The sequence below is a fragment of the Psammomys obesus genome, unplaced genomic scaffold, assembly GCF_907164565.1.
Source record: "Psammomys obesus unplaced genomic scaffold, mPsaObe1.curated_primary_1811, whole genome shotgun sequence".
NCBI classification, from domain to species: Eukaryota; Metazoa; Chordata; class Mammalia; order Rodentia; family Muridae; genus Psammomys; species Psammomys obesus.
In genome coordinates, this window is record NW_026596051.1 from 24,209,204 (window position 1) to 24,227,506 (window position 18,303).

At 41.0% G+C, this 18,303-nt stretch overlaps 1 pseudogene; it reads right to left on the reverse strand.

Annotated features, from left to right (window-relative positions):
• Window positions 1-482: 482 nt before the first annotated feature.
• LOC129689220 (small nucleolar RNA SNORA17) lies at window positions 483-603 on the reverse strand (annotated as a pseudogene).
• Between the last annotated feature and the right edge of the window lie 17,700 nt (window positions 604-18,303).

The window sequence follows — 18,303 nt, forward strand, 5'->3', positions numbered from 1 at the left end:
TCCTGTCAGCTTCCTTTGGCAAGTCAGAAGGGTGGGTAGGAGATTTCTCCCTTGCCAATAACACCACACAGCAGACAAGAGGCAGGGATGGCTCTCCCACATTCACACCCTCGGGTCGGGTTCCCTACAATCCCCACATGTAGGGCCAGCTCGAGTGTGCTGCCCAGGTGAGGTGCACAGCCTGATCTCCTGACGGTTTCAGCAGGTGAGGATCAAGGCCAGCTCTCCTACTGTTATGACCTCAGGGCCAGCTCTCCTGCCTTTCCATAGATGATGGGAGGCAGGGGCCACCTCTCTCTCACCCACCTCTCACCAATGGCAGTTCTTCATGGTGAACAGACAAGGAATGGGGCCAGCTCACCCATGCCTTCACCACCAGGGTCAGCTGCCAAGGTGAGTTTCAGGGCCTACTCTCCCTCACCAGCAGCTGAAGAGGGGCAGGGCCAGTTCTTCTGCTCTCATGACCCCAGGGCTAGGTCTCCCACATGCTGCAAATGTTCATAGGTAAGAAATGCTGAACATAAACATTGCTGCTCTCTTCTGTGCCACCTCCTGAGGCACATGTGACACAGCACCCACACCAGTAATGCCTCTTGGGACAGACTGTTTGTTTGTTTGTTTTTGAAGGAGCAGGTCTCATATATCCCAGGCTGTTTTTAAACTTGTTCTGTAGCCAGGAATCACCCTGAACTCAAAATCTTTTTGCATCCATCTCCTAAATACTGGGATTATATGTGTATACCACTCTATTCATTTTTATAAAGTCCTGGGCATCAAACCCATAACCTGTGCAAGCACAGACAAGCAGTGGAGCAATCGCTCTAGACTACTTAAGTGAGCATAAAAGCAAAAGTATAGGAAGTATTGCTATAGTTGTAAAGTGCCCCACCCAAAGTTGTATATTGAAGGTTTGGAAACTTGATACAAGCAGCATTCACACATTGGTGTGGATTTGGAGAGATGATTGATAATCATGAAATGCTCTGATTGTAAATAAATTAACTGACTGAGGCATATTTGATAGCATCAGCAGCAGGGATAAAAACACAGCTGGTGGGCCTGGTAGGAGTAACTAGGTCACTGGAAATGTGCTTTTGAAGGATGCATCTTATCTCTTTTTCCATCTTCTAGCTCTGTTTCCGAGCTGCCATTATAGAGAAATGTCATTCCTCTATAACCTGTTTTCATGAGTCTCTACCTAACCAATGGAGTCAGCCAATCATGGCCAAAAACCTCTAAAGCCAAAACCCCAAAAAACAAACCTTTCTTCCTTCAAAATTGTTTTTGCTCTAGGCATTTACCACAATGGTAACACCTGATTGATAAGAATGTAGCCATCTTTCAGATCTTATCATTTGAGCTTTATAATATAGGGATGACCTTGGCACATTATGAATAAACAGCCTGAATTCTGTTGAGTCACAGTTTCCTGTCCTCCAGGCAATGATGCCATACCTCCAATGTCATTGTTGGTATTTTCTTGGCTATATTTACTCTGCTTCACCTCAGCTGGCACGCTTTTTTTTTCCTCTCCATAATTAATTCCATTGTCTATGACTTGGTCTTATAGATTAGATGTGGCTCTAATAAATCCAGGGCTGCCTCCAGATTTAAGTAATCTCTTGAGACAGTTCCACTCTTTTATTTTGGCCTATTCCTTTTATGCTGTCTAATTTCCTTCCACCATAGGCTGACTTTGTAGTCTAACCTTCAGAGAATAATCTTGCTTTTCTTGTTCTCAAGTACTTTGAAGACATCTTGATGTAGCCTTGAGTGTGGAAAACTAGTGTAACAAACTTGGCACTTAGTTGAATTCAATAAATGTTAATCCCCTGTGTTCCCTTGGGGGATAAAGGATTATTTCAATCTATTTCTGAACAAGTATTTAATAAGTGCTGGCTGACAGCTGTAAGTTCATAACAGAGGCTGCTATGTGAAACGTATTGGCAATGTGAGAAAAGAACTCATGTGCTTTTCTGTGTAGTGTTAATGATTTGGGCTATGACTTAGTTTCAGTGGTATTGTTGACATGGGTGACGATCATGTTAATCACAGCTGCACACACCTGAAGAGAAGTTTTGATGCCAAACTTGTCTGACATTTAATATGAGTTACTATGGACCCACGGAAATGGATGTTAAACCTACTAATGACAGTAATATACTAATATATTTCTATTATGCATTTACCTTTGCATATATGCCTGCTTTGCTAAGTTGTAAAATAATGTAGGAAAATAATTATGTCAAGTTAGTCCTTTATCCCTAGAGTCTGGAAGCCCGTGACTCATGGTATTCTATAGATATTTATCAGATTTACACTTACAATAGCACTGATCACTCCATTTAGAGTTGTTTTGATGCTAGAATAATTGCATCTCTTATTAAATACCTCATTTGTTGTATTAGTCTCTGGAGGGCTAACATGTTATGTTCTTTTTTCAACTTTAAACTTCTATTAAAGTAGGAGAAAGTAAAGTCTGAAGATTGCTCTACGTAGATGGTCTTTTTTTCTTTATTTTATTTTATTTTTTTTTCTTATCAGTTACATTATATTAACTCTGTATCCCAGCCATATCCCACTCCCTCATTCTCTCCCAATCCCATCCTCCCTCCCTCATATCCACCATGCCCCTTTCCAAGTCCACTGATAGGGGGGACCTCCTCCCCATTCATCCAATCCTGTTTTATCAGATATCTTCAGGACTGGCTGCAAAGCCCTCCTCTGTGGCCTAACAGGACTGCTCCTCCCTTGGGGAGTGGGGAGGTCAAAGAGCCAGTCATTGAGTTCCTGTTAGAAATAGTCCTTGTTCCTCTCACTATGGGAAACCAATTGGTTACTGAGCTACCACGGGCTACATCTGAGCAAAGGTTCTAGGTTATATCCATACATGGTCCTTCATTGAATGTCAGTCTCAGAAAAGACCCTGTGCCCAGATATATTTGGTCCTTGTGGAGCTCCCATCCTTTCCTCATCAGACTAACTCCCCTTCTTTCTTATGATTCCCTGTACTCTGCCAAAGGTTTTGTCATGAGTCTTTGTATCTGCTTTGAAAACACTGCTAGTTAGAGTCTTTCAGATGCACTCAGTAGACTCCTGTCATACATTCAATGCACATGCCATCTGTCTTTCTAAACGAGGATTGATCATCTTACCCCATGTCCGCTCTCTTGATTATCTTTTTTAGGTGTATAGATTTCATTATGTTTATCATATCTTATAGGTCTATATAAGTGAGTATATACATGTTTGTCTTTCTCCTTCTGGGATATTTTACTCAGAATGATCTTTTGTAGATCCAACCATTTGCCTGCAAATTTCATGATTTTCTCCTTTTTGATTGCTGAGTAATATTCCATTGTGTAAAAATACCACAATTTCTGTACCCATTCCTCCGTTGATGGACATCTGGGTTGTTTCCAGGTTCTGGCTATTACAAATAAAGCTGCTATAAACATGGTTGAGCAAGTATCCCTTTTGTGTACTTGAGCAAACTTTGGGTATATACCTAGCAGTGGTATAGCTGGGTCTTAAGGAAGCACTATTTTTAATTGTCTGAGAAAGCACCAGATAGATTTCCAAAGTAGTTGTAACAGATTACATTCCCACCAGCAGTGGAGGAAGGTTCCCCTTTCTCCACAACCTCTCCAGCATGTGTTGTCACTTCAGTTTTTCATCTTGGCCATTCTGATGGGTGTAAGGTGAAATCTCAGGGTCCTTTTGATTTGCATTTCCCTGATGGCTAATGGGGTTGAGCATTTCTTTAAGTGTTTCTCTGCCATTCTATATTCCTCTACAGAGAATTCTCTGTTTAGCTCTGTTCCCCATTTTTTAATTGGATTACTTGGTTTGCTGCTTTTCAGCTTCTTTAGTTCTTTGTATATACTCGATATTAGTCCTCTGTCCGATAAAGGGTTAGTGAAGATTCTTTCCCAATCTGTAGGCAGGCGTTTTGTTTTGATGACAGTGTCCTTTGCTTTACAGAAGCTTTTCAGTTTCATGAGGTCCCATTTATTGATTGTTGCTCTTAGAGCCTGTGCTGTTGGTGTTCTGTTCAGGAAGTTGTCTCCTGTGCCAATGAGTTCTAGGCTGTTCCCCACTTTTTCTTCTAACAGATTTAGAGTATCTGGTTTTATGTTGAGGTCTTTGATCCACTTGGATTTTAGTTTTGTGCAGGGTGATAAATATGGATCTATTTTCATTTTCCTGCATGTAGACATCCAGTTGGACCAGCACCATTTGTTGAAGATGCTGTCTTTTTTCCATTGAATGGTTTTGGCTTCTTTGTCAAAAATCAAGTATTCATAGGTGTGTGGGTTTATTTCTGGGTCTTCTATATGGTTCCATTAATCTTACTTTCTGTTTTTATGCCAATACCGTGCAGTTTTTACTACTATTGCTCTGTAGTACAACTTGATATCGGGGATGGGGATACCTCCAGATGATTTGTTGTTGTACAGGATTGTTTTGGAGATTTTGGGTTTTTTGTTTCTCCATATGAAGCTGAGAATCTTTTTTTCAAGGTCTGTAAAGAATTGAGTTGGTATTTTGATGGGAATTGCATTGAATCTGTAGATTGCTTTTGGCAGGATGGCCATTTTCACAATGTTAATCCTACCAATTCCTGAGCACGGGAGATCTTTCCATCTTCTGGTATCTTCTTCATTTTTTTCTTCAGAGACTTGAAGTTTTTCTCAAACAGGTCTTTCACTTGCTTGGTTAGTGTCACCCCAAGGTACTTTATGTTATTAGTGGCTATTGTGAAGGGTGTTGTTTCACTAATTTCTTTCTCGGCACTTTTGTATTTGGTATACAGGAGGGCTTCTGATATTTTTGAGTTGATTTTGTATCCTGCCACTTTGCTGAAGGTGTTTATCAACTGGAGGAGTTCTCTGGTTGAATTTTTGGGGTTGCTCATATATACTATCATATCATCTGCAAATAGTGACACTTTCCGATTTGTATCCCCTTGATCTCCTTCGACTGTCTTATTGCTCTGGCTAGGACTTCAAGTACTATGTTCAAGAGATATGGAGACAGTGGGCAGCCTTGTCTTGTCCCTGATTTCAGTGGGATTGATTTAAGTTTCTCTCCATTGAGTTTGATGTTGGCTATAGGCTTGCTGTATATTGCCTTTACTATGTTTAGATATGTGCCTTGTATCCCTGATCTCTCCAAGACTTTAAACATGAATGGGTGTTGGACTTTGTCAAATGCTTTTTCAGCATCTAAGGAGATGATCATGTGGTTTTTCTCCTTCAGTTTGTTTATGTGGTGGATTACATTGATGGATTTCCGTATTATTGAACCACCCTTGCATGCCTGGGATGAAGCCTACTTGGTCATGGTGGATGATATCTTTAATGTGTTCTTGGATTCAGTTTGCAAATATTTTATTGAGTATTTTTGCGTCAATGTTCATAAGAGAGATAGATCTGAAGTTCTCTTTTTTTGTTGGTCTTTGTGTGGTTTAGGTATCAGGGTGACTGTGGCTTCATAGAATGAGTTTGGTAATGTACCTTCTGTTTCTATTTTGTGGAATAGTTTGAGGAGAATTGGTGTGAGCACTTCTTTGAAGGTCTGGTAGAATTCTGCACTGAAACCATCTGGCCCAGGGCTTTTCTTGAAGGGAAGAATGTGAATGACTGCTTCAATTTCTTTGGGAGATATAGGGCTATTCAGTCTTTCTACCTGATCTTGACTTAATGTTGGAAGATGGAATGTATCAAGAAAATTGTCCATTTCATTTAGGTTTCAAATTTTGTGGCACATAGGCTTTTGTAGTATGACCTAATGATTGTTTGAATTTCCTCAGTGTCTGTAGTTATGTCCCCCTTTTCATCTCTGATTTTGCTGATTTGTATGGTTTCTCTCTGCTTTTTAGTTAGTTTGGCTAAGGGTTTGTCTATCTGTTGATTTTCTCAAAGAACCAGCTCTTTGTTTCATTGATTCTTTGAATAGTTTTATTTGTTTCTAATTGATTGATTTCAGCCCTGAGTTTGATTATTTCCAGCCGTCTGCTCCTCTTGGGTGTATCTGCTTCTTTTTTTTCTAGGGTTTTCAGTTGGGCCATTAAGTTGTTTGTATGTGATGTTACCAATTTCTTCTTGCAAGCACTTAGTGCTATAAATTTTCCTCTGAGCACTGCTTTCAATGTGTCTCATAAATTTGGGTATGTTGTGCCTTTATTTTCATTGAATTCTAGGAAGTCTTTAATTTCTTTCTTTATTTCTTCCTTAACCCAGCTGTCATTGAGTAACAAGTTGTTCAGTTTCCATGTGCATGTAGGTTGTTTGTTATTTCTGTTGTTGTTGAGGTCCAGCTTTAGTCCATGGTGGTCAGATAGAATACAAGGGATTATTTCAATCTTTTTTTATCTGTTGAGGCTTGCTTTATGACCAACTATATGGTCTATTTTGGAGAAGGTTCCATGCGGTGCTGAAAAGAAGGTATACTCTTTTGAGTTTGGATGAAAAGATCTGTAGACGTCTATTAGTTCCATTTGATTTAAGGACTCACAGTGTTTTTATTTCCCTATTTGTTTTCTGTCTAGTTGATCTGTCCCTTGGTGAGAGTGGAGTGTTGAAGTCTCCCACTATTAAGGTATTAGGATCAATGTATGATTTAAGCTTTAATATTGTTTCATTTACGAATGTAGGTGCTCTTGTATTTGGGGCATAGATATTCAAAATTGTGATGTCCTCTTGGTGGATTTTTCCTTTGATGAGAATATAGTGGCCCTCTTCATCTTTTTTGATTAACTTGGGTTGAAAGTCTATTTTATTAGATATTAGGATGGCTACTTCAGCTTGTTTTCTGGAACCATTTGCTTGAAAAACATTTTTCCAGCCCTTTACTCTGAGGTAGTGTTTATCTTTGTTGCATAGGTGTGTTTCTTGGATGCAACAGAATGTTGGATCCTGTTTCCACAATCATTCTGTTAGTCTGTGTCTTTTTATTGGGGAGTTGAGTCCGTTGATGTTGATAGAAACTAGTGACCAACAATTGTTACTTACTTTTGATGTGGGGTTGGTGGTGTCACAGAGTTTCATTGCTTGTATTCTTTTGGTTTTTTTGTTGTGTAGTTATTGATTTCCTCTGTTTCCTTAGATGTAGTTGTTTTCTTTGGTTTGGAGTTTCCCTTCTAGTAACTTCTGTAGAGCTGGGTTACTATGTAGATATTGTTTAAATTTGGTTTTGTCATGGAATATTTTGAATTCTCCGTCTATGTTGATTGAAAGTTTTGCTGGGTATAGTAGTCTGGGTTGGAATCTGTGGTCCCTTAAGACTGTATGATTTCTGTCCAGGTCCTTCTGGCTTTCATAGTTTCTGTTGAGAAATCTGGTGTGATTCTGATAGGTCTACCTTCATATGTTACTTGGCCTTTTTCCCTTGCTGCTTTTAGAATTTTTTCTTTGTTCTGTAGGTTCAGTGTTTTGACTATGATGTGACGTGAAGAATTTCTTTTCTGGTCTAGTCTACTTGGTGTTCTGTAGGCCTCTTGTATGTTTATGGCCATCTCCTTCTTTAAGTTGGGAAAGTTTTCTTCTATAATTTTCTTGAAAATAATTTTCGGACCTTTGAGCCTGATGTCTTCTTTTTCTTCTACTCTTATTATTCTTAGATTTTTGACTTTTCATGGTGTCCTTGATTTCTTGGATGTTTTGTGTTTGGAACTTTTCTGATTTTATTTTTTCTTTGAGAGATGTGTCAATTTCCGCAAGTGTATCTTCGGCTTCTGAGATTCTTTCTTCCATCTCTTGTATTCTGTTGGTGATGCTTACCTTTGTAGTTTCTGATCTTTTCTCTATGTTTTTCAGCTCCTGGTTTTTCTCTATTTGTGTTTTCTTTATTAATTATAATTCTGTTTTCATGTCTTGCACCATTTCCTTCATCTGTTTGAATGTGGAATCCTGCTTTTCAATAACAGTTTCTATTTTTTTGTCCGTTTCCTCTCTATGTATCACTAATTGTGCCTCTACTTCTTTGGCTATAATTGCCTGTATTTCTATGAGAGCTTTGTTTATTTCTTCTTTGTTTGCCTTCATTTGTGTGGACATTTCTTTGAGAGCTTTGTTCATTTATTTTTTGTTTGCCTCAATTTTCGTGGTCATTTCTCTGAGAGCTCGATTTGTTTCCTCTTGGTTCATCTCGATTGCTTTGGCTATTTCTCTGAGGGCTTTGTTCATTTCATCTTTATGGGCCTCTAATAGCTGGAGAAACATAGTTTTGAGGTCGTCTTCTTGTATATCTAGTGAATTGAAGTGTCCCTTGGTTTGTGGGGTTGCTGGTGAGGTCATTATGTCCTGATTTTTGTTGGGTGTGTTCTTACGTCTGCCTCTAGCCATCTGGTTATTTATAACCCTCACTGTTTGTTCCTCAATTTTGTAGTTCGGGCTATGATCATCTCTTTCCGTTTTCTGGACTGTTTTTTCAGGAAGATGAGAAAGGTTCACTGGTTTTGGAGTGTGTGTTGGGTTTCAGTTTTGCCTAAGTAAGGAATGTGACGCTGGCGCTATTTGCATGTACTTTTAGAGGGCGCAGTGTGCATGCCCTGATTCTCTGACTATTGCAGTGGCCTGCAGGTCACTATTATGTAGTTCTGTTTGAGATCCCAAGATTGTTTGCCTGGATTACACTGGTGGACCCACAAGGCAGAGGCTTCAACATTGGGGTCGCTATCCCAAGAATCTCTATGATGCCCACACTAGGGGTGTGAGTGGTAGGGATCTCGTCTGGTTGCTTCTGTGGAGAGGCCCTGGGTCTGGGGCAAACTCTCCCTAGAAGGCTCACTCACTCTCTGGCAGGACCAGTTGGAATGCACAGGGGTTCCCCTTGCTCTCTACTCTCTGATTTGGTCCTGCTGCAGGGAAAGCGCAGGTAGGCTAACAGTCAGCTCTGTGGCACTGTGGCCACAGGACTCAGTGTCCACCTTTCCTGTGTGCTGCCTCCCTGTCCTTTCCCTCTGCCAGGAGGGGTTATGTTGACTGGTTCCGGGGTAGCGTGGGAAAGAGCTAGGTTGAGTGTTCTCAATCCCAGATCCTGGGCCCAGATCTCTCTGCCAGAAGCAGCCTGGCGGTAGAACCTATGTTTGCTGATCCCGAGAGATTAGCCGCTGGGTGAGCTGGAGAGTGGGTGCTGTGTCCTGTGGCAGGCTGCCTCTCTGTCCTTCCCCTCTGACCTTCCCCTCTGCTAGGGCAAGCTTATGGTGTTGCTCTCAGGGGCGTGCCAGAAGGGGTTGGGACTTTTCAGTCTCCATCCTGGGCTGGGGTTTCTCTGCCAGGGGTTGGGGGGGCCCCTGGTGATAGGACTTGGTGCTAGACCTTATTGCGCTGGATCTAGGAGAGTCTCAGGACGTGTTGAACGACCACAGTCCCAGATCCCGAGCTGAAGTTTGTTTGCTAGGAGCAGCCAGCAGCACTGGAGTTCCGGCACTCTGAAGCCGCTGTGCGCCTCTTTATCCTTGTGCTCCACTGCGGCAGGGTTATGGTGGCATTTGGGGGAGTGCCCAAAAGGATTGGGTTTTCTCAGCCCCGATCTCGGGTTGGGGTACAGATAATGTGGTCTGTGGCAGATTCTGCTGGACGCCTCCTGCCTCCTCTGAAGAGGGAGTAGGGATTTTGAGCTGGGTGTGCAGCTGCTCTCCGCGCATGGCAGGAGCTCAGGTGTGCTGGTGGCGGGTACTCGTGGTCAGTGAGACCTTCCAGGGAAAGACTGGGTGACCCGTGACCAGTCTTGCAACTTTCCTTCCCCGTGGGGTTTTGTTGCTACTGGGACTCTCAGGCTCTGGCACCCTTGTGCCCACCAATCAGCCTGGGAAAGTGATTGGGACACAGAGGCTCTAACCTGGATACCCAAAGCCAGCGTTGCCAGGAATTTCTTCTGGGTTCTGGCTGTGCGGCCCCGAGAGTGGACCCAACCGATTCCCACGCTGTGGGAGCTTCCCCTCACATGGGAATCATGATCGCTGTAGTTTTAGGGCCCAGAGTTCAGCCTCCTGGTCACTGCACAGAGAGTGTTGTCCCGCTTCTCAGACACAGTGTTCTCCCGGTGGCGCCATTCCCCCCCCCCCCCAATGGTCTTTTTATTTGAGTTTTTTAGTTCATATAATTTTGAGAGGATATGAGCTAATGATGAAAACATTCTTCATGACGGGGATATAAAGAACATTTGACTAAGAGACTTGTAACACTGTATGTTCATGCTCTCCAACCTCATGATGACTGAAGATAAAGAGCACAGTGACACCATGAGTACAGGCAAGTGCTAAATAAACAGCCTAGAAGAAACACAGAAAGGAGATGCCTGAATGCAGAGGAGTGAGATGGAAGCAATTGTGTAAATATGCTTTTGAATAGACCTTTTTATTGGGATGACTGATGATTTGGTTCCATCCGATAAGACAAGATCATTATGGTTCAGATCAGAAAGCCCTGACGTACTTACAATCATACAACCAATAAGCAGCTTTTTGAGGGAAAGAATTCTGGCTTCAAAGGAAAATCTTTATTTCTATTAAACAATTATTTTTTTTCCTTGAATTTATGATTTTAAGACTCACCAAGAGCACCAAAATTGTTTTCAGACTTTTGTTTTCAGCTCTTGACTAAATATGTCTGTGATGAAGTTAAGCTCATAAAATGTCAATAACTAGATAAGGTGGATTTTTGTGGCCAAATGAGGTTTGAATCTCCTGATCTTCACTTCTGCGCAGTGCAGGAAATGAACTGAAAATGCTCTGTCCTCTCTGTTGTTTGCCTCATCTCTCATGACCTCCATTCTTTCACCATGTTATTTTGTAAACAATAAAAACAGATTCTAGACATACCATCTGAGACTCAAGTACTCGGTTCCACATATTTTGTTAGATTTATTGTTTTAGTCACAAGGACCTGTATGTACCGCGCCCATGTGTGGAGGTTGGAGGACCACTTACAACAATTGGTTCTTTCCTTCTACCATGTAGATTCCAGGGAACAAAAGCAGCTCTTCAGCCTTAGCAACAAGTGCTTTCAGCAACTGAGGTGTCTCATGAGGCTCTACATTACAAGACTGTGAACTCCATTGATGAGAGAATTTTATCTTGACAAATATCATTCTAGAAAATTTAACCAAAAGAGGTCTAGTCAAATTACCTTGAAAATTATTTCCTTATTCATCCATTCTTGTCATCTTTTTGTTTTCAGTTTATCTCTCAGCACATCTCTTACTCTGGAACTTATATAAACAACCTGTAAACCTCAGAGCCTCTGCATCTTCGCACTAAACTTTGATGTGTCCTTGAGTTCTAATCGTGGACTAGTACTTCTAATTTAAAACATATCTATATTTGCCTTAATATAGAAACTTTTAAAATTTAGTAGGACACAGATGCTATGAAGGAAAAAGAAGAAGGCAAAGGAAAACTTTACCTGGGGAGGTGAAAGCGAAAAGACAGATGAAGAGGAGGGAACAGATAAATAATACAAAGGTTATTTTGCAAAAGCTATATGAAAATGTATCATTTTATAAGCTTACTTAAATTGTGTGTGTGTGTGTGTGTGTGTGTGTTAAATAAAGTCATGATGCAAAAAATGACAATGATCCCTACAGAAATCATAGACTTTCTAACAAAAACCCTGGTGCTAGGCATGGAAAACCTCCCTTTGAATTTTTGGTAAAGGAGGTCCAAGAAGCCTCTAAAATAATAAATGCTGTTATTATAAAGGCATACTTTAAAAAAAAACTATTTTATTTGTGTTTCTTATATCTTTTTTTTCCCTACTCCACCAGAATCCCTTCCAACACCACAACACTAGGTAGGAGAGAGAAAGAGTTAGTGAGAGAGGGGGCACAGTTTTTTTTTTCTTACTGCTTCCTGCTGGTTAGGATCATTGGGTTCTTTGAACCCTTATTTCAGGAGATCTACAACTTCTTGTCTCACAGCAGAAACCAGAAGCAGCAAGGAGGAAGTAGGAGCAGCTTTGCTCTTTCTCTGAGCTCCACAATCTCTGAGCTCTGGCCAGAGATTCTCTCTCCAAAATCCTCAGATTTAAACTATCTGCAGCTGGCAAAGAGCTCTTGTCAGAGCCTGCACAAAGCAAATAGTCTCTACTGTGGACCATCTCAATCAGTCCCATATCCCATACCTGGGACCAAAACAAAAACATGTTTATATCCACAACAGGTTATTACTATTTCCATAGGTTATCTCTCAGAACATGAAGGTAAGCCTCTATTGCCAAAGACCCTCTACATGTTATAATTAGAGAAAGACTTAGAAAAATAAAGGTGGAACTAACCTGGAAGTTTCTCCCCTAAGGACTAGATGTCATAATATCAGAAGATGCTACACAAGGTTCCAAGAAATAAAGGCAACAATGCCCATCCAACTTTTAAGCCTACAAAACACAAAACAATAAGCCACCCAAGATATTCACAAGGGTACAATAGTGGCACTTTTGTCTTAGGGATAATCAACAGCTGTCTAATTAGACTTAAGATCCACTCAACGGGAGAGAATTTCTGCCTGGTACTTTAAATCCACCCGGCTGCCCATGGCTGGTAAGGTCATGGACCCCAGACAAAAACCTACCACTGCCATTTTTCTAAACCAATACAATTCCTAACACTATTCTAAAATGCTAACCTTTATACCCAAAGATTACCATAGCTCTCAAGCCTCATCAATGACGTTTCTTTTTTGCAGCAAATAAAGACTATTATGATATATAACTGGGCAAAATGTAGAGAATGAGTGAACATGGTACCCAAATTCAATTGGTCTACAATGAAACCCTACACCCAAACTGAAACATCACAAGAGACAGAGTCAGAAAAATTGTATGAGTCAGAGGATTAAGATATAATATAGGATAATCATACTAAAATCTGCACACCTAAGAAAGCTAATTAAGAAGGAGGACCCCGGGTAAGATGCTCAATCTTCATTCAGAAAGGCAAAATGGGACGGACATCAGAAGAGGGAGAAAACAAGAAACAGGAAAGGAGCCTATCACAGAGGGCCTCTGAAAGACTCTACCCTGCAGGGTATCAAATCAGAGGCTGAGACTCATAGCCAATAGAAACCTGAAAAAAAATAAGAAAAAATAATAAGAAAACTAATTTTAAGTGCCTAGTATTAGCAGTTATTTCTAGATTTGATATATCTGAATGTCTTATATTCACCATATAATTTCACCAAAAACTATCACACTGAGATATTGTTAAAATATACATATAATGCTGAGGAAATTGATAAATGGAGTGAATTATACCACATCTTTGAAATTATATCATAATAAGAGCATGACTAAGAATTTTCTTCTCCCCTATCGAGTGGACTATGGGAGGGACATAGGGTGAGAAGAAGGAGGGAGGGTGGAGTTGAGTGGAGATGAGGGAGGGTGACACAGCCGGGATAGAGTGAATAAATTATGATAAATAATAATAATAATAATAATAATAATAATAATAATAATAATAAAAGAAAAAAAGAATTTTCTCTCCTAAATTCCTAACTAAAGTTACTATTGCCAAAACTAAGTCCAATTCATTTTCATGGTCTTGATTTTTTTTTTATTTCTGCTCTTTTATCTGATACCACTAAGAGAAAAACTATCAATCCACTTGAATGTATTTAAGTCAACAGACTCCTCAAACCCCCAAAGACGTTTTTGTTAAATTTGGAAGAAACAGGTCGGAATCAGACAAGATTCCTTCCTTTAGGAGAGTTTAGGCCTAGGATTGGAGAGATGGATTAAGAGCACAGGGTGCTCTTTCAGAAGGCCTGAGTTTGGTCACCAGCACTTACTTCAGGCAGCTCAACTGCCTGTAACCCCAGCTCCAGGGAATATGCTGCCCTCTTCTGGAGTCTACAGACACCTGCATTTACTTAGGCATAGCCACACCTACATCATTAAAATTTAAAAAAAAAAAAGTATACTCTTAAAGGAAGAGAGAGTTGGGGATTCCAAGATGGCAGTGAAGAGTGCGTACCATATCTAAGGGGCGAAGATCAGAGACTGCAAAACCAGCTGGACTGGAGGGAACATCTAGGGAGTTGGGGACGATCAGATCCAGGTGCCCCTGTCCTTCCTCCAGTTCCAGGAATCACAAACTGTGAGCTCCCTGCCCTTTTTGCATACTCAAGAGAGGGCAGGCCCCTAGCATGCCCAGGGACCCTTTACTCTAGCAGCCAGACAGAATATCCCTACTGATCCCCCTGAGGGCAGCTTCTGGATTCTAGGGATAGCACTCCAGCAGGTGCTACTGGCCCCTGTGTGGAGACCAGGTGGACAAGAAAATCAAATGGATCCTGGATCCAAAATGGTTGAACCCAGAAGGGTCTGAGATCCAGGAGGGCAGTGTATGATAGACTTGTAAGGCACAACTCAGCTACCTTCTGAGGCACTGGATTCCCATGATTGCCACCTGAGGTGGATGCGCCCACATCTTTCACCCACAGATTCCACCTGAGGCCCTAGTGCCCCCTCAGCTAACACCTGAGACACTGGTGCCCATACCTTCAAAGTATGGGCATTGCCTGCCCCATTGCTATTTGCCCTTTAGGCACCCACTCTGGTGCCCTTTGGCCATTAAGGCATTTGCACCTGCACCCCACCATTCAAGGTACTCCCGCTGCCCCTCTGCCATTCAAGGCACCAGTACTTGTGCCCTGCCTTCTGAAACACCCACCGCAGCGTGGGTGCATCAGAAACACCAGCACCCATTTGTGTTATCCTGGACTTCTCTCCTCATCGTGAAGATTACTCCATACACCAGAGATGTTTTCAAGAAACAAACAGCCAAGGCTACAGACAACCAGATGGCTTTAGGCAAGCATAAGAACACAATCAATATCCATTTGCCTGCAAATTTCATGATTTCCTTGTTTTTAATTGCTGAGTAGTATTCCATTGTGTAAACGATTCAGGGATATCTAAGTTGCTTCCATATTCTGGCTATTAAAAATAAAGCTGCTACAAACCTACTGGGGCAAATGTCCTAAGTGAATGGTGGGACATCTTTTGGGTATATGCCCAGGAGTGATATAGCTGGATCTTGAGGTAGTGCTATTCCAAATTTTCTGAGAAAGCACCAGATTGATTTCCAAAGTGGTTGTACAAGTTTGCACTCCCACCAGCAATGGAGGACAGTTCTTTTTTCTCCACATCCTCTCCAGCATATGTTGTCACTTGAGTTCTTGATCTTAGCCATTCTGATGAAATGGCTAAGATGGAATGTCAGAGTAGTTTTGATTTGCCTTTCCCTGATGACTAAGGATGTTGAGCATTTCTTTAAGTGTTTCTCTACCATACTGTTGAGAACTAGAAGATGTCATTCTGAGTAAGATAACCCAGAAACAAAAAGGCAGGCATAGTATATACTCACTTATAAGCAGATATTACCCATATAATATAGGATAGCCATCTACAGACCTAAAGAAGCTAAACACTAAGGAGGACTCTAGGGAAGATGCTTAAATCTCATTCAGAATGGCAAACAGTATAGACACCAGAAGCTGTGGAAGAGAGAAAACTGGATGGGAACCTACTATAGAGGTTCCTTTGAAATGATTCACCCAGCAGGAGATCAAAGCAAATGCTGAGACTCATGGCCAGTCTTTGGGCAGAGAGCAGGTAGTCTTATGGAGGAAGAAAGGAATGGGAATAGAGGAACATGGAGGGGACGAGAGCCCCATGTGGAGACCAACAAAACTAAAAGATCTGAGTCCAGGGAGTCCTAGAGAGACTGATGCACCAATGGAGAACCATGCATGGAGAGGACCTAGACCCTTCCTCAGATGTGGCCAATTGGCAGGTCAGTCTCCATATGGATCTCTAAGTGAGAGGAGCAGGGGCTGCCTCTACCATGAATTCAGTTGACTGTTTTCTGATCACTTGCCCCTGATGATGCAGTCTTGCGAGGCCATAAAGGAAGGGGATCCAGACAGTCCTGATGAGAATTAAGAAGCTATGGGCAGATGGCAATAGTGGAGAGCTCCACCTTTCAGTAGATGAGGGGAAGGAGATGAAGAAAGAGGGAGGAAGGGCAGGACTGGGGTGAGTTGAGGAAGGGGGCTTCAATCAAGATATAAAATGAATAAATTGTGAAGAAAAGGAAAAAAGGCATATATATATATATATATATATATATATATATATATCAAACAAGTAAAGGAAATGAATGAAACAGCACAAGAACTGAAAATGGAATTAGAATCAATAAAGAAAACACAAACTGAGAACACCCTGGAGATGGCAAACTTAGAGAAGAGATCCGGAACTACAGAGGTAAGCATAACCAACAGAATTCAAGAAATGAAAGAGAATCTCAGATGCTGAAGATATGATTGAAGAAATCAATACAACTCTGAAGGAAAACATTAAGACAGAAAAGTTCCTCACATAAAACATCCAAGAAATCAAGGACACCAGGAAAAGAAGAAACTTAAAAATAATAGGAATAGATGAAAAAGAATATTCTAGACTCCAAGGTCCAGAAAATATTTTCAGGAAAATCAAAGAGGAAAATTTTCCCAAACTAAAGAAAGAAATGCCCTTAAACATACAAGAGGCCTACAGAATTCCAAATAGTCTAGACTGAAAGAGAAATTCCTCCAGCCACATAATAATCAAAACACCAAATCTATAGAACAAAGAAAAATCTTAAAAGCAGCAAGGGTAAAAGGTCAAGTAACATATAAGGGTAAACCTAACAGAATCACACCTGAATTCTCAAAAGAAAACATGAAAGCCAGAAGGGCCTGGACAGATGTCTTGCAGACACTAAGAGACCAGAGATGCCAACACAGACTACTATACCCAGAAAAACTTTCAATTACCATAGATGGAAAAAACAAGATATTCCATGACAAATTTATATTTTCACAATATCTATGCACAAATAAGATATTCCCTATATAAGATAGTGGAAGGAAAACTCCACCCCAATGGGGTCAACTACACCCAGGAAAACACAGGATATATATAACTTCACTACAACAAAACTAGAAGAATGGATGCAGAAATTGTGGTACATCTACACAATGGAGTATTACTCTGCAATGAAAAATAAGGAAATCATGAAATTTGCAGGTAAATGGTGGGACCTGGAAACGATCATCCTGAGTGAGCTGTCCCAGAACCAGAAAGACATACACGGTATATATACTCACTCATATAGACATATAACATAGGATAAAGCTAAAATATGTACATCTAAAGAAATTCATAAAGAAAGAGGACCCTGACTAAAATGCTCAATCTCCATCCCGAAAGGCAAAGAGGATGGACACCAGAAGAAGAAAACAGGAAACAACCTAGAAACCTGCCACAGAGGGCCTCTGAAAGGCTCTGCCCTGCAGACTATCAAAGCAGACGCTGAGACTTATGGCCAACTGTTGGGCAGAGTACATGGAATCTTATGTAAGAAGTGAGAAATAGTAAGATCTGGAGAGGACAGAAACCCCACAAGGAGAGCAACAGAACCAGAAATTTTGAACACAGAGGTCTTCCCAGAGACTCATACTCCAACCAAGTACCAGGCATAGAGATAACCTAGAACCCCTGCACAGATGTATCCCATGGCAGTTCAGTGTCCAAGTGGGTTACATAGTAACAGGAAGAGGGACTGCCTCTGACATAATCTGATTGGCCTGCTCTTTGATCAACCTTACCAGGCCACAGAAGATGACAATGCAGCTACTCCTGATGTGATTTGATAGACTAAGATCAGAAGGAAGAAGAGGAGGACCTCCCTTATCGGTAGACTTGGGGAGGGGGTTGCATGAAGAAGGGTGAGGGAGGGTGGGACCGGGAGGGGAGGAGAGAGGGGCTTATGCGGAGATACAAAGTGAATAAAGTGTAATTAATAAAATAAAATAAAATACATTTAAAAAAGAAAACAAGCACACACAACACACTATTGCTACCAACTCCACAATAAAAGGAACTAAAAAATCATTGGTCACTAATATCTATCAACATCAATGGCCTCAACTCTCCAAAAAAAAAGACACAGGCTAACAGAATATTTGTACCAACTGCATCCAACATTCTGCCACATTCAAGAAACATGCCTCAGAAACAGACATAAATACTACCTCAAAATAAAGGGCTGAGAAAAGGTTTTCCAAGCAAACAGACCCAAGAAGCAAGCTGGAGTACCTATCCTAATATCTAATAAAATAGACTTTCAACTAAAATTAGCCAAAAGAGATGGGTAAGGACACTTCATTCTCATCCAAAGAAGAATTCACTAAGAGGACATCACAATCCTGACCATCTTTCACAAATACAAGGGCATTTCTCAAAGAAACAT